We start from the raw sequence: 12,307 nt of genomic DNA, 5'->3' as shown, positions 1-12,307 counted from the left end.
TTTCCTTCATCTGATTATGTCTTGATTTTCCCTTCATTACTAAAGGATATTTTCACTGAATATAAGGTTCTGAAATTGTAGTTCTTTTGTTCATAATTGGGAAATAGTGTGCCTCTCCTTTCTGTCCTTCACTTATTCTCGTAAGAAGTCTATTTTCATTAGAGTTGATTTTCTACTGTAGGTAAGGTGTTGTTTTTTCTCTGGCTGCTTTCAACGTTTGTTTTCTGTCTTTAATTTTTCACAAGTTTAATTACAATGAATCTGCCATGGTTTATCCTTATTGGAGTTTGCTCAGATTCTTAGATCTATAGGTTATGTTTTTTGCCAAATTTAAGTAGTTTAAAAGTTTTTAGCTTCATCTTCTTTTGGGATTCTAGATCTTTTGTTATAGTCCCCCATGTCCCTCAGTCTCTGTTTTTTGTTTTTGTTTTAGTGTATGTTCTCTCTGTTGTTTAGGTTCAGGTGTTTTCTATTCTGTCTTCCGGTCTAATATTTCTTCTGTCCAGTTTGTTGTGTGAAATACATCCATCGGGTTTTAAAATTTTTGTTACCTTATTTTCTGTCCTTAAGTTTCCATTTGGTTCTTCTTTATAGGTTCTTTTTTTTTACTAAGGCTTTCTATTTCTTTTATGATACATTCTAATTTTTAAATCACTTCTTTTAAGAAGGAAGAAGATGTCTGTTACTTTCACATGGGAATGGAAGTCCAGGTTTCCTATTCAGCTTCCACTGATACCCTGGGGTGGAGGGAAGAGGACTATCATTACTTGCCGACCCAGGAGTAAGAGTTCAGACCCCCCGCTAGGCTTCTCTTCATACCACATCTATGAAGGGAAGAGGTCCTTTGTTACTGTTTTGGGCACTGCTTCCACTGATGTCGTGTGAATGGGGCTCATTACTCCAGAAATGTGGGGAAAGTCCTGCCTCTTTACTCAGCCTCCTTGATATTACCCCAGTGGGGGAGAGAAGGGTTACTTTATTACTGTTGCGTGGGGGTAGAATCCAGACTTTCCATACTACTCAAGTAACACCATGGGGAATTGCTTTTATCTATTTTTCCTTGATTTTTCTATGTTGCCAGCTTTCCTAGAAACCAGCCTGGTTTATTTATACATGTTGTAATGAGAGCCCAGTCAAATCATCACATACCATTTATCAGGGTTCAAGATTCCTAGCCTTTCTGCCTTCTTCTTTCCACCTTTCAAATTCTTCTTGGGTTTCCTTTATATTTAAAGATCTATGTAAACCCAGGGAAGTAATATATGTGTCTCCAAGGGCTTTAGTGGTAGTTGTCAGGAGAAATAGAAACACATCTACTCTAAGAGTCGAAATTCTCATAAAATAGATCTTAACTACCCTTACTGAAGAACCCTCCATGGTGGGGAAGAAAGAAAGAAAACATGTAAAGTTTTTAACTCTGACTTTTATTTAGGGTAACTTAAAAAAATTGGTGGCCCAACTAATAAAATAAGGATGCATATAAATAAGTGTTTGCATTTAATTTTATATGTTATATATATTTTGCAGAAACACTTCATTCCACTGACTATTCAGAAGAAAAAAATAGGAGAAGACAGAGACACAAATTCTGGTCATTTGCTATATCTATCAGCTTTCAATTTTGCTCTCCTGTCCAGAAGTGTTTGATGCAAAAACCCATCTCTCCAGGCCTTTTTGAGAATTTCACTGTCGTCTTTACTTAAGTTTTTGCGCTTGGAAGCTCTGAAATTTCTTTACATAGTTGATTTCACACTGCTTAACATTTCTTTTGTCTTCTTCTGGAATATCATCCTTTTTCTTTTTTTTTTTTTAAATTTTTTTTTCAACGTTTATTTATTTTTGGGACAGAGAGAGACAGAGCATAAACGGGGGAGGGGCAGAGAGAGAGGGAAACACAGAATCGGAAACAGGCTCCAGGCTCTGAGCCATCAGCCCAGAGCCCGACGCGGGGCTCGAACTCACGGACCTCGAGATCGTGACCTGGCTGAAGTTGGACGCTTAACCGACTGCGCCACCCAGGCGCCCCAATATCATCCTTTTTCTTAATTTCTCTTTCAGCCCAGGATCTAATCTTCATCATTTCTTTTTCTCCTGCTGTTTTACTTTTTTTTTTTTTCTATATTGCCTGCTTCATTGCATCTGAGCAGCTATTTGAGGCCAACAAAGCCATTTTCTCCTCTTGAAAGTCTAGTTCCCCTTGTTCTCTTGGTCTAGTTGCTCCAAACACCCCACAACAAGTCCATCTGCTTTGATACCAAGGTATTTTCCATAGCCAGATTTCAGCACAATTCTGGAATCAGGCAATTAAACAGGTGTCAAGTGCTCTGGGGTACTAGGGCCCTCCTCATCTTCTTTATGTGGAGCTCCCAGTGTAAGAAGTCCATTGTCAAGTGCGTGTATGTAGGTTCCTTTATCCATTTCAATTGCTATGGTTCCTGATATTTCACCAAAGGTTGTTACTGTCCACCAGATTATAAGATGAAGTTGTTTCTTCATCCTCTCTCTTTTCTTCTTCTGTTTACTCTTTTTCTTCTTACTCTTAGCCTCAGTCCTTGAACATGAGTGTGGTGGACTTCACATAGGGGTATTCAGCCTTGGTTCTAGTGATACTCTATGAAAAGGTGGGGGATGACTAAGGGCAAAATACCTCCCCTGGAGTAGAAACTGATGAAGGAGTTCCCAAAATGAAGAAAGAGCACAGACTCCCTGAAAGTGCATGCAACAGCAGGAATGGCGTGTCCCTCCTGGGTCCCTGGTGTTTTTCGCCCTGCATTTAATTATATTTTTAAATTCTCTTTAATTTTCAAACTTTCTTTCCAAATTTACTTTTCTTTAATAAGACCCTGTCTCGAAGACAATATTTTGTTAGTAATATTTAAGTTATTAAATATTGGAGGTTGCTAAACTAGAATTGCCATTACTGTTATGGACCATGTGTATAATATTTCTAACTTAGATAACCCAAATAAAGACCAATATAACCCATATCCAGTGCCATCCTTTATCTGTTAGGAATAACCAAGGAAAGAAGGAAGCCCTGATAAATCATGACATGACTCATGATTAGAGGAGACCCCTCCCAGAACATACCTTAAAATTTATTTAGTGTGATGGACGTATTTTTATTTGCCAGATAAATGAGAAATTGACAGTTGGTGAAGTGTGTGTGTGTTTATGTGTGTGGTTTAGTGTTATAAAAGTTGTACTTAGAAATGGGAAACTCCCATGTAATGCTAGAAAATAATGTATTTAGAAATTTAGGATCTTGGGATTTATTTAACTTAAGATGAATAGTATCTAGTGCCTGTAACTTAACATCATTTCTATTTTACACATTCTGCTGGAAGACCACAATTTAAGTAGCCTACAGTTTTTCACTAGAAGCAAGTTGTAATTCCCCACCTGAACATATGTGCAAGCTTCTCTTAGGAGTAACCTAGGAATAAGATAGTTGACTAATGGAAATTGGAGCCTTCAACATTAGTAGGTAATCCCAAATTAGATTCCAAAGTACAGCAATTTAGTGTCCAAAGCCTCATACAAATTTCCCTTTTATTGCTATACAGACTGTTTTACATTGGTCAATATGATAGGCATGAAATAGTATATGGCTTTCTAGGAAAATTGCAATTCTCTACTTACTGTTGAGATTGAGTATTTTTCATATATGTATAAACCATTTCAGTTTTTATATAATTTCTCTTTTTACACGATTTTCTAATTTTTTCTGTTGGATTGACTTCTCATGAGTTGTCATTTTTAAAATTTATTGTATTATAATTAAATGATCATTTTAAGTAATATATGTTAAAAATTATCTTCTTACAGTGTATAATTTGTCCTTCTACTTTGAATCTGCAAGTTTTTTTCTGAGATTTTCAGTGGATCCAAATTTAATATTTTTATTACTTTTTGTGTTTCCTATTTTTTCTTTTTAAAATGTCCTTTTTTTGATCTCAGGTCATAAGACATTTTCCTATATTTAAAAAAAATTGGAGCTTTGTTTTTCCCTTAGGTTTCGAATTCATTTACAGTTTATTTTTATATGTGAGATGAATCTGAGGCCTTAGAAGTGCTAGTAGTTTTCCATTTTTGCAGGACAAGTTACCACAAATGTAGCAGCTTAAGACAACCACTTATTGCACACTTCTGTAGGTGAGAGATGGGCGTTCCTGGGGGTTCTACCTAGTGTCTCACAAGTTTGAGATCCAAGTGTCACTGGAATAGCCTTTTATTGGAGTCTTGGGGAAAGAATCTGCCTTCAGGCTCCTTCACCTTATTTGGCAGAATTCAGTTCAGGCTGTTGTAGGACTAGGTTTTGATGTTCTTGTTGGATGTCAACTGGGATCATTCTTAGCTTCTAGAATCCTCTCATGTCCTTTCTAAAAACCTTCTCCATCTTTAAACCAGCAATGAAATCTCCCTCCCTCTCTGCCTCTCTCTCTCTCTCTTTCTCATAATATCCTTTTTGCATTTGGATCTCTCTGATTTCCTCTTTTATTATCATCCTGAGAAAACACTGATTTATTTATTTTTTTAATTTACTTTTTAAAATTTACACCCAAGTTACTTAGCATATAGTGCAACAAAACACTGTTTTTATTTTTATTTTTTTTAATCTTTGTTTATTTTTGTTTTTGAGAGGGGGTGGGGTAGAGACAGAATCCGAAGCAGGCTCCAGGCTCTGAGCTGTCAGCACGGAGCCCGATGCAGGGCTCAAACCCACAAACTGTGAGATCATGACCTGAGCTGAAGTCAGATACTCAATCGACTGAACCACCCAGGCACCCTGGAAACACTGTTTTTAAAGGACTCACCTCATTAGGCTACTGATAATATTATCTACTGATAATATGGTCAATTGATTAGTAACTGTAATTACATCTGCAAAATATCTTTTATCATGTAGTGTATCCTAGTTATGGATGTAATAACAGAGGGTGGGGATCATTGGGTCATCTTAGAATTCTGCTTGCCACAGAAGTGTACTGTGGGATGTGTTTGCTACGCAATTATTTTATATTTTCTTCATGGCTTTGTTTGAATCTTCCCCTTAAAGAGCTGAGAGAGAGAAAGAGGCTCTGACCGAGTGCTTCCGAAAATCATTTAATATATATTAAAATAATCACTATAAAGTCTATATTTTAACTTTATAATACAGTCAGGGATACAATGCAATATTTGTGTTTACACAGTTTTTACCCCAGTTAAGAAAATGTCCTATCTATACATGTCTATTTTTAATGTATTTAACTTAATAATTGACAAAGAGTTATAAGATGTATATTCTATCCTTCTGTTGAAGGCACTTAGATCACTTTTCATGTATATACATGCCATATTGAATTTGAGGCAGTAACTCAATTATGACCATGTTGATAGGATGGGAAAAGGAACAGATGTATGTGTGCATTTGGCATTTTCAGAAATTAAAGTTCTGTGGGAAGCATTAACTTTTTCTCATTTTTAATTTTAAGGAATGCAGCCAAGTGGAGTTTTGTAATGGACTCACGTACCTTCTGGAGCTCCTTAAATTATTGTTTTGGTTTCACATAAAGTGAACATTGTGTGCAAGAGTGCCCTTGGGAGAATCGCCCTGACCACATAGCCATGATTTAATAGAAATAATGGAAATCCATGATTTAATAGAAATAATGGAAATAAGTGAGCTGCATTTTACTTTCCAATTGAATTATGTGGCTTTTCAATTGAAAGACAGGGATGGATACAGATAAAGGTAGATACAGATATAGATCTTCTTTCTTTGTTCTCAAGGCCACTCTTTCTACTGAGCTGGGTCCTAGAGATCAACAAGTCAACATAATCATCTTAGTTGTAAAATCCGTGAAACCTATGAAGATAAAATAACTTACTTGCCTAAAATTGCATTGACCTGAGTCTCAAATCTAGGCTGTGTGTCTCAGTTCATCCAGTCATTCAATTTTGTAACTATAGCTATATAGCACAGATTATTTGAGGGCTATAAATCATGTGCTAAATTCTAGGACACTGAATGGGTGAATATTTGGGGCCAAAAAATGTCACGTTAAGAAAAATCATCCGCTTGTTGAAACCTGATTTCTTTTTTATATAAATAGAAAGTCTGTGTCTAAGTTGCATTTCTTACTTCATTTTAGGTTTTCTTTAGACATTGAATCCAAGTTCAGTGAAATTTCAGTGGAATATGACAATGACACAACTATACCTTTTGCATTTTAGACTATTCATAAATTTGATATTTTTATATCTCTGACATTTCAAGCTATGGGATGATATATATATGTATATATATATATAAAATGGATAATATATAATGTGTAATATATACATTATGCATTATTATTTATGTATATATGTAATGTATATGTATATATATATAATGTATAATATATAAATTCATAAAATCACTGGAAACAAATATAATCCAATCTTTGTTGGAAAAAGAATTTGTCTTTTATTCCGAAGCACCTGGGTGGCTTGCTTTCTTCGGTTTCCCTGGAAGACGGTGTTGTCACCTTTTGGGGGTATTGCAGCAACCTTTACTCCCTAACTTCATCTATCATGCGAATTCCCCACCCTAAGAGTACCCTCATCTTTACAAACTTGTCTTTTAAATAAGGTCATAAATCAGGTTTCTCATTACTTTTTCTGCTGCTTCAGTCAGCACTAGAAGGAGCATTTTGGCTTAACGGTATTGGAAAGCCACTAAAAATACCACGCTGGTGCCTGTTAACATATACTTAGTCCCACTTGGAGCCAGGGCTAAATTACTACCCAATTAATATGGGACAGACAAGGAGGGGCCGAGGGATGGAGAGATTCAAGAGCTGCTGTAACCCCATCCACCAGTTATCGATTTGTCCTGCTAGAACAGTTTAATGGAGAATTGCACACTCACCACGCTTAATTTGACAGTGGTGTAAAAAGTAGGTTAGAAGCCTTCCCATCGCCCCTGAGCTGAAGAAGTAGAACTGAGAATGGAAAGACTGTTGAAAGGAAAAGATGAGCAAGTCTTGATGATTCAATAGATAAGAGGAATCAGGGAGTCAGAAAAGCAAAGGACAACTATGCTGTTCGATTCTTATGTGACCATCACCAAATAAGAAATGCTGAAACAAAATAGGTTTGGGAGAGAAGAATGTAAGTTTGATTGAAGATAGTATCAGTTAAGAGACCTGATGATGTGAAAGAAAATTATATCAACCCCTGGTCACTTATGGAAAAAATATCAGACACAGGTTCTTGTAAGATGTGGGTGTTTTATAAGCTCTATGAGACAAACAAAAGTAACTATTAAATAATAATTTTAAAAATATATAACTGATTAATTTACACTAAAATATATTTCATTCAACATCTTAGCAACTAAGGGAAAGATATCAGAAGATTAAAAAAAATAGAGAAGTTCCTGTATGATTGCCCCCACTCACCCAACTCCAGCCACATAGGCTTCCTTGATGTTCCGTGATTACGTCATGGTTACTCTTGTCACAGGGCCTTTGCGCTGGCTTTTCCCTGTACTTGGCATATTCTCCACATGCCTAACACACTCACTACCTTTGAGTCTGTGCCAATGAACCTTGAAGATGTATTCACTATCTTTTTTTAAATTGTAGCCTAACCTCCGCCAATATTGAACCCTCAGTCCTACTCCATTTTAATGTCTTTTGTTTTTTATATAGTACTTGACATCCCCTAACATACAATGTAACTATTATGTTTATTGGTCACTGTCTGCCTCATCTACTAGAAGTCAAACTTTATTCTTAGAGAATTTTTGTGTTTTGGTCACTGAATATTATTATATATTATATTATATTATATTATATTATATTAATATGTATATATTATTTATATTATATATTATTTATATTATATATTATTTATATATTATTATATTATATATATAATATATATATTTGTGTTTTGGTCACTGAATTATACATAGATAATTAAATTATATATATATAATTATATATTATATAATTATAATTATACTATACTATATTATATAGTATACCATATATAATATATATTTTAATATATATCCTATATTGTGTATAAATATGATTGAATTATTGACAAATATTATTTTACATATTATATATATTTAGTGAGCAAAACACATATATATATTATATATAAATATATTTACATATAATATATTATATATATATTTATATATATTTCTATATAATATATTATAAATATATATTTATATATTTGTGTTTTGGTCACTGAATAATATTATATATATAATATATTACTATATATATTGTAATATATAATATATATTGTATGTATATGATATATATATATCATATATATATATATATATGATTGAATTATTGAGCTGTTGGTTAACTTGACTATCTTCTAGTCCTTTCTTATCGAAAGAAAATTTGCCTCCTGAAGCACCGTTCATATATAAATGCAAGGCATAAAACGTAACTTTAAATTGTCGTCAAAACTATTAAAACTAACCTATACCAAAACTTCTGATATGTGCCAGGCCTTCAGTTAAGAGGTTTACAAGTAGTACTTATTCCTCAGATACGTTAGGTCACTCACTTTTCATTGAGGTACTTGAGGCAGCGAGGGCTTCCACAGCTTCCCTGGGGACACTGGGCAGGACCAGACTTCAAAGCCTGCGCCTAGTCCATGGTGAGTGTCCTCAGATTTCCTTAAAGGAGTATGACACCCATTACCTACAAAGACTCATTTTGGTGTGGTAGCAACATTTGGTCTTACACCGTACCGTGTAAGTCAAACGGTAACTTAATTTTTCTTGAGACATAGACCTAATCCAAAGGCTCTATTCACTTCATTGCTTTGAGTTGTGAGGTATTCTGAGAGCAGTAACCATGGTACATCTCGAATTTTCACCTAGAGCTCAGTACTGATCTTATACCAAGGGAAAATTATTTCTATCACTGTTTGGAAAACTGTGATGCTTTCAAGAACGCATCCTTTCATTGCTTTAAACACTCACGTTTGTTCAATAGATAGAGGTATTAAGTGTCTGTCACGTTGTAGGCACTGTGTCACGCACTGAGTTTATGATGGACAAACATGACTATGATCCATATCATCAATGATTGTATGGAGAAAGAGATGTTAGGCAAATAGGCACAAAAAACTAACTTAAAATTATAGGTGTGACAAGCGCGATGAAGAGACACATACCTGTTACTAGGTGAAAAATATTAAAGAGAGCTAATTTTTAATGCGTAACTTTAAAGAACATCTTTTAGGTATTATGACATAGATGATCTTTATGTAGTTAGCAAACCGGTTTAATACCTAAATCCCAAGACAGTGTTTCATGTGTGGGTCTCTGGTGTGTGTGTGTGTGTGTGTGTGTGTGTGTGTGTGTGTGTTCATGTATTTATGTGTGCAAAACTTTTCAGTGCTAGGCTCTTGGGCTCAGCCAGTCTTCTCTTTCCTATTAATCATCCCTTTGCTGTGAAACACAAATGTGATAAAGAAACTTCTCTTTCCGTATTGACAGAAGTTACGAAATTGGATATAGCATTTTTTATTTTTAGCTAATTATAAACCAATCCCTTTTTATGTAATACTCAAGGTGGTTTTTTGTTTTGTTTTATATTACTTATCCTACTTCATAAGGATTCTATGGGAACATGTACTAGCTTATTTGTAGAACATGATTTTCAGAATGTAATGCAGAGAGATTTTGTGAGATGAAGGTAAACTATTTTTGAGTAATCCACTTTTTAATGTATGTAGGCAAGCAACATAGTAATTTTCATAGCCATTTAAATTTGTTTCTCTATGTTTCCCTCTACCTCTTTATGCACTACTGTCACCATTATTAGTGTTATCCTTTTTTGTCTTCTTTGAAAAATTCATTATTAGACTAGTTAAAATTAGTATAATAATGCAAGGGCAAAAATTAAATCTCCACCGGTCTAAGATTAGAAACTAATATTCATAATATTAAATAAATTTTACATTCTATTTTGATGAGACAAGAAATCACATTACAAAATCTGTCTTCAGGTGACGAATAGCTTGACATAGAGGGTGAAAAACGTCCACGTTTTTGCCATGTATTTTTGCTCTTCTATTGTGATATTAACTTTCATTTCTTGGTAGCAGAATGCTCAGTGTCTATTTAGATTTCATCATTAGTTTCAAGGGAAAGATTAACATATGGTTGGATCATATATTTAACTCATGTGAAATACGATGCACACTGGGAGGGAAATTAATAATAAAGCTATATTCTAAAAATATAAAATATATTCATTAATTATCTTCTAGTTCCTTGAAAACATTTAAAAATTTTCCAACTTTTTAAAAGCTTTTTCTTTGGAGCTTTTTAAAAGAGCTCTAACATATAACTTATTCACATGACAAAGAAACATTTTTATCTCTGAAAAATTGATGCAAATAATGTTTGTGGTGCCAAAAAAGTTAATTTTCTCTAAAAATCAGGAAATTTGTTTTTAAATCACAGAAAGTTGAATGATAAAGGAAGAGAGATCTATCCCTTCCTCCCTGAATGATCAACTGCCAATTTCCCCTGTGACTTTAAACATACTTCATTATCATGGAAATGCTCGATTATGTGAGCAATAAAATAATCTTCTCTTAAAAGTTGTTGATTTACTTTGTAAACTAAACCAAGCAAAATAAAATCAGTACTGTTCTTAATCATCTTATAAATGAGTACATTACAATCATATCATGATTTTAGGCAGAATGTAGATGAAAGGTATAGCCATAATTTGGTCATATTTTAATGAATTATTGTAGTCATACACTATTTTAAATTAGAAATAAGTGGGATATTTTCTGAATCTTAAAACATTCACTTTAAATGAATCTTAGTTTTAAATAAAAGTTCTACATTAACTTTTAAAGTTCTACTTTACCCAAATAATTTTTTTTAACTCTAAAAAGTTATTTTTGGTTCCCATTCTTTATTTTACCTAACTTCAAGAATAGAATTATAAAGCTCAGACAATCCATTCCTGGACCTTTCCAGATCTGCCTCAAGCCAAAATGCGTTTACAGCATTTTGAGAAGTTATTTTCTCAGAAAACAATAGGACTATATTTTCAAGGCCAGAGAACTTCAGATAAAGAGTTGAGCTCTGAGCCTCTTGTCTAAAAATGCAACACCAAAACTCATATTTATGCAGTTAATCTCATAATCCAAGAAATTCATAGAAAATATGGTATTTTCCATGTGCATAACCTTTTTCTGATCTAGCTATTTATAAGTGAATTTTTTGGAATGAGATTAAAAAATTTTTTTAACATTTATTCATTTTTGAGAGTGAGAAAGACAGAGAATGAACCGGGGGGGGGGGGGGGGGGGCGGCAGAGAGAGGGAGACACAGAATCTGAAGCAGGCTCCATGCTCTGAGCTGTCAGCACAGAGCCTGACGCACGGCTTGAACTCGTAGACCGGAAATCATGACCTGAGCGAAGTCCAACGCTCAACCGACTGAGCCACCCAGGCGCCCCTGGAATGAGATGTTTTTAAGGTTTGTGCAGTATAGTTAAATGAAATTCTTGTTTAACTTAGAAACATCTTTTCTAAATGTCTTTGTACATGGATAATTTTAAACAAAAACATATAATTCATGACAGAATTTATAAGAAATAGTACACAGTTTCAGAAATATAGAGGGCAGGGCAATATATGCAATAAGTGATTTTATATTTATTTTTTTTAAGTTATTTTGAGAGACAGGGAAAGTGTGTGTGGGGGGGGGCAGAGGGAGAGAGAGAGAGAGAGAGAGAGAGAGAGAGAGAGAAAGAAAGAGAATCACAAGAAGGTTCCATGCTGTCAGCACAGAGCCTGATGTGGGGCTCAGTCCCGGCAAACTGTGATATAGTAACTTGAGTCAAAATCAAAAGTGAGACACAATGGAGCCACCAGGTGCCCCCAAAACAAATCATTTTAGAACAATGTTAGATAGCTTACTACCTTACTGCTGATACTAAGTGAAGTCCTTTCCACCAACCTTGTTTTAAAAAATGTATTAGAATTATCCAGAATATGGCAAGTTGTTGCAGGGAAGAAAGGGTAGGTTTCTTAAGCAGTAGAAATTATACACAGAGGCTATACATTATGCCTCATAAAAATGATGATTTTCCTTCCTTTAGAGAGGGGGAGAGAAATAGAAAAAATTAAATGCAAAAAAACAAACATACATTAGATCTAGAAGTACATTTATTTTCCAGTTCTAGGCACGACCTCAGCTCCGTGAGGACAACTAAGTTTTGACATGAGGTGAAACAGATGTGTCTTATTTTGCATCCCTCTGGAA

At 34.3% G+C, this 12,307-nt stretch overlaps 1 pseudogene; it reads right to left on the bottom strand.

The window, feature by feature from the left end:
• Positions 1 to 1,547: 1,547 nt before the first annotated feature.
• Positions 1,548 to 8,797, bottom strand: LOC115502084 (annotated as a pseudogene).
• Between the last annotated feature and the right edge of the window lie 3,510 nt (positions 8,798 to 12,307).

Source organism: Lynx canadensis, chromosome A2 (assembly GCF_007474595.2).
Source record: "Lynx canadensis isolate LIC74 chromosome A2, mLynCan4.pri.v2, whole genome shotgun sequence".
Classification (NCBI taxonomy): Eukaryota; Metazoa; Chordata; class Mammalia; order Carnivora; family Felidae; genus Lynx; species Lynx canadensis.
The sequence above is the reverse complement of the archived record's forward strand: the minus strand, read 5'-3'. Positions and strand labels throughout refer to the sequence as shown.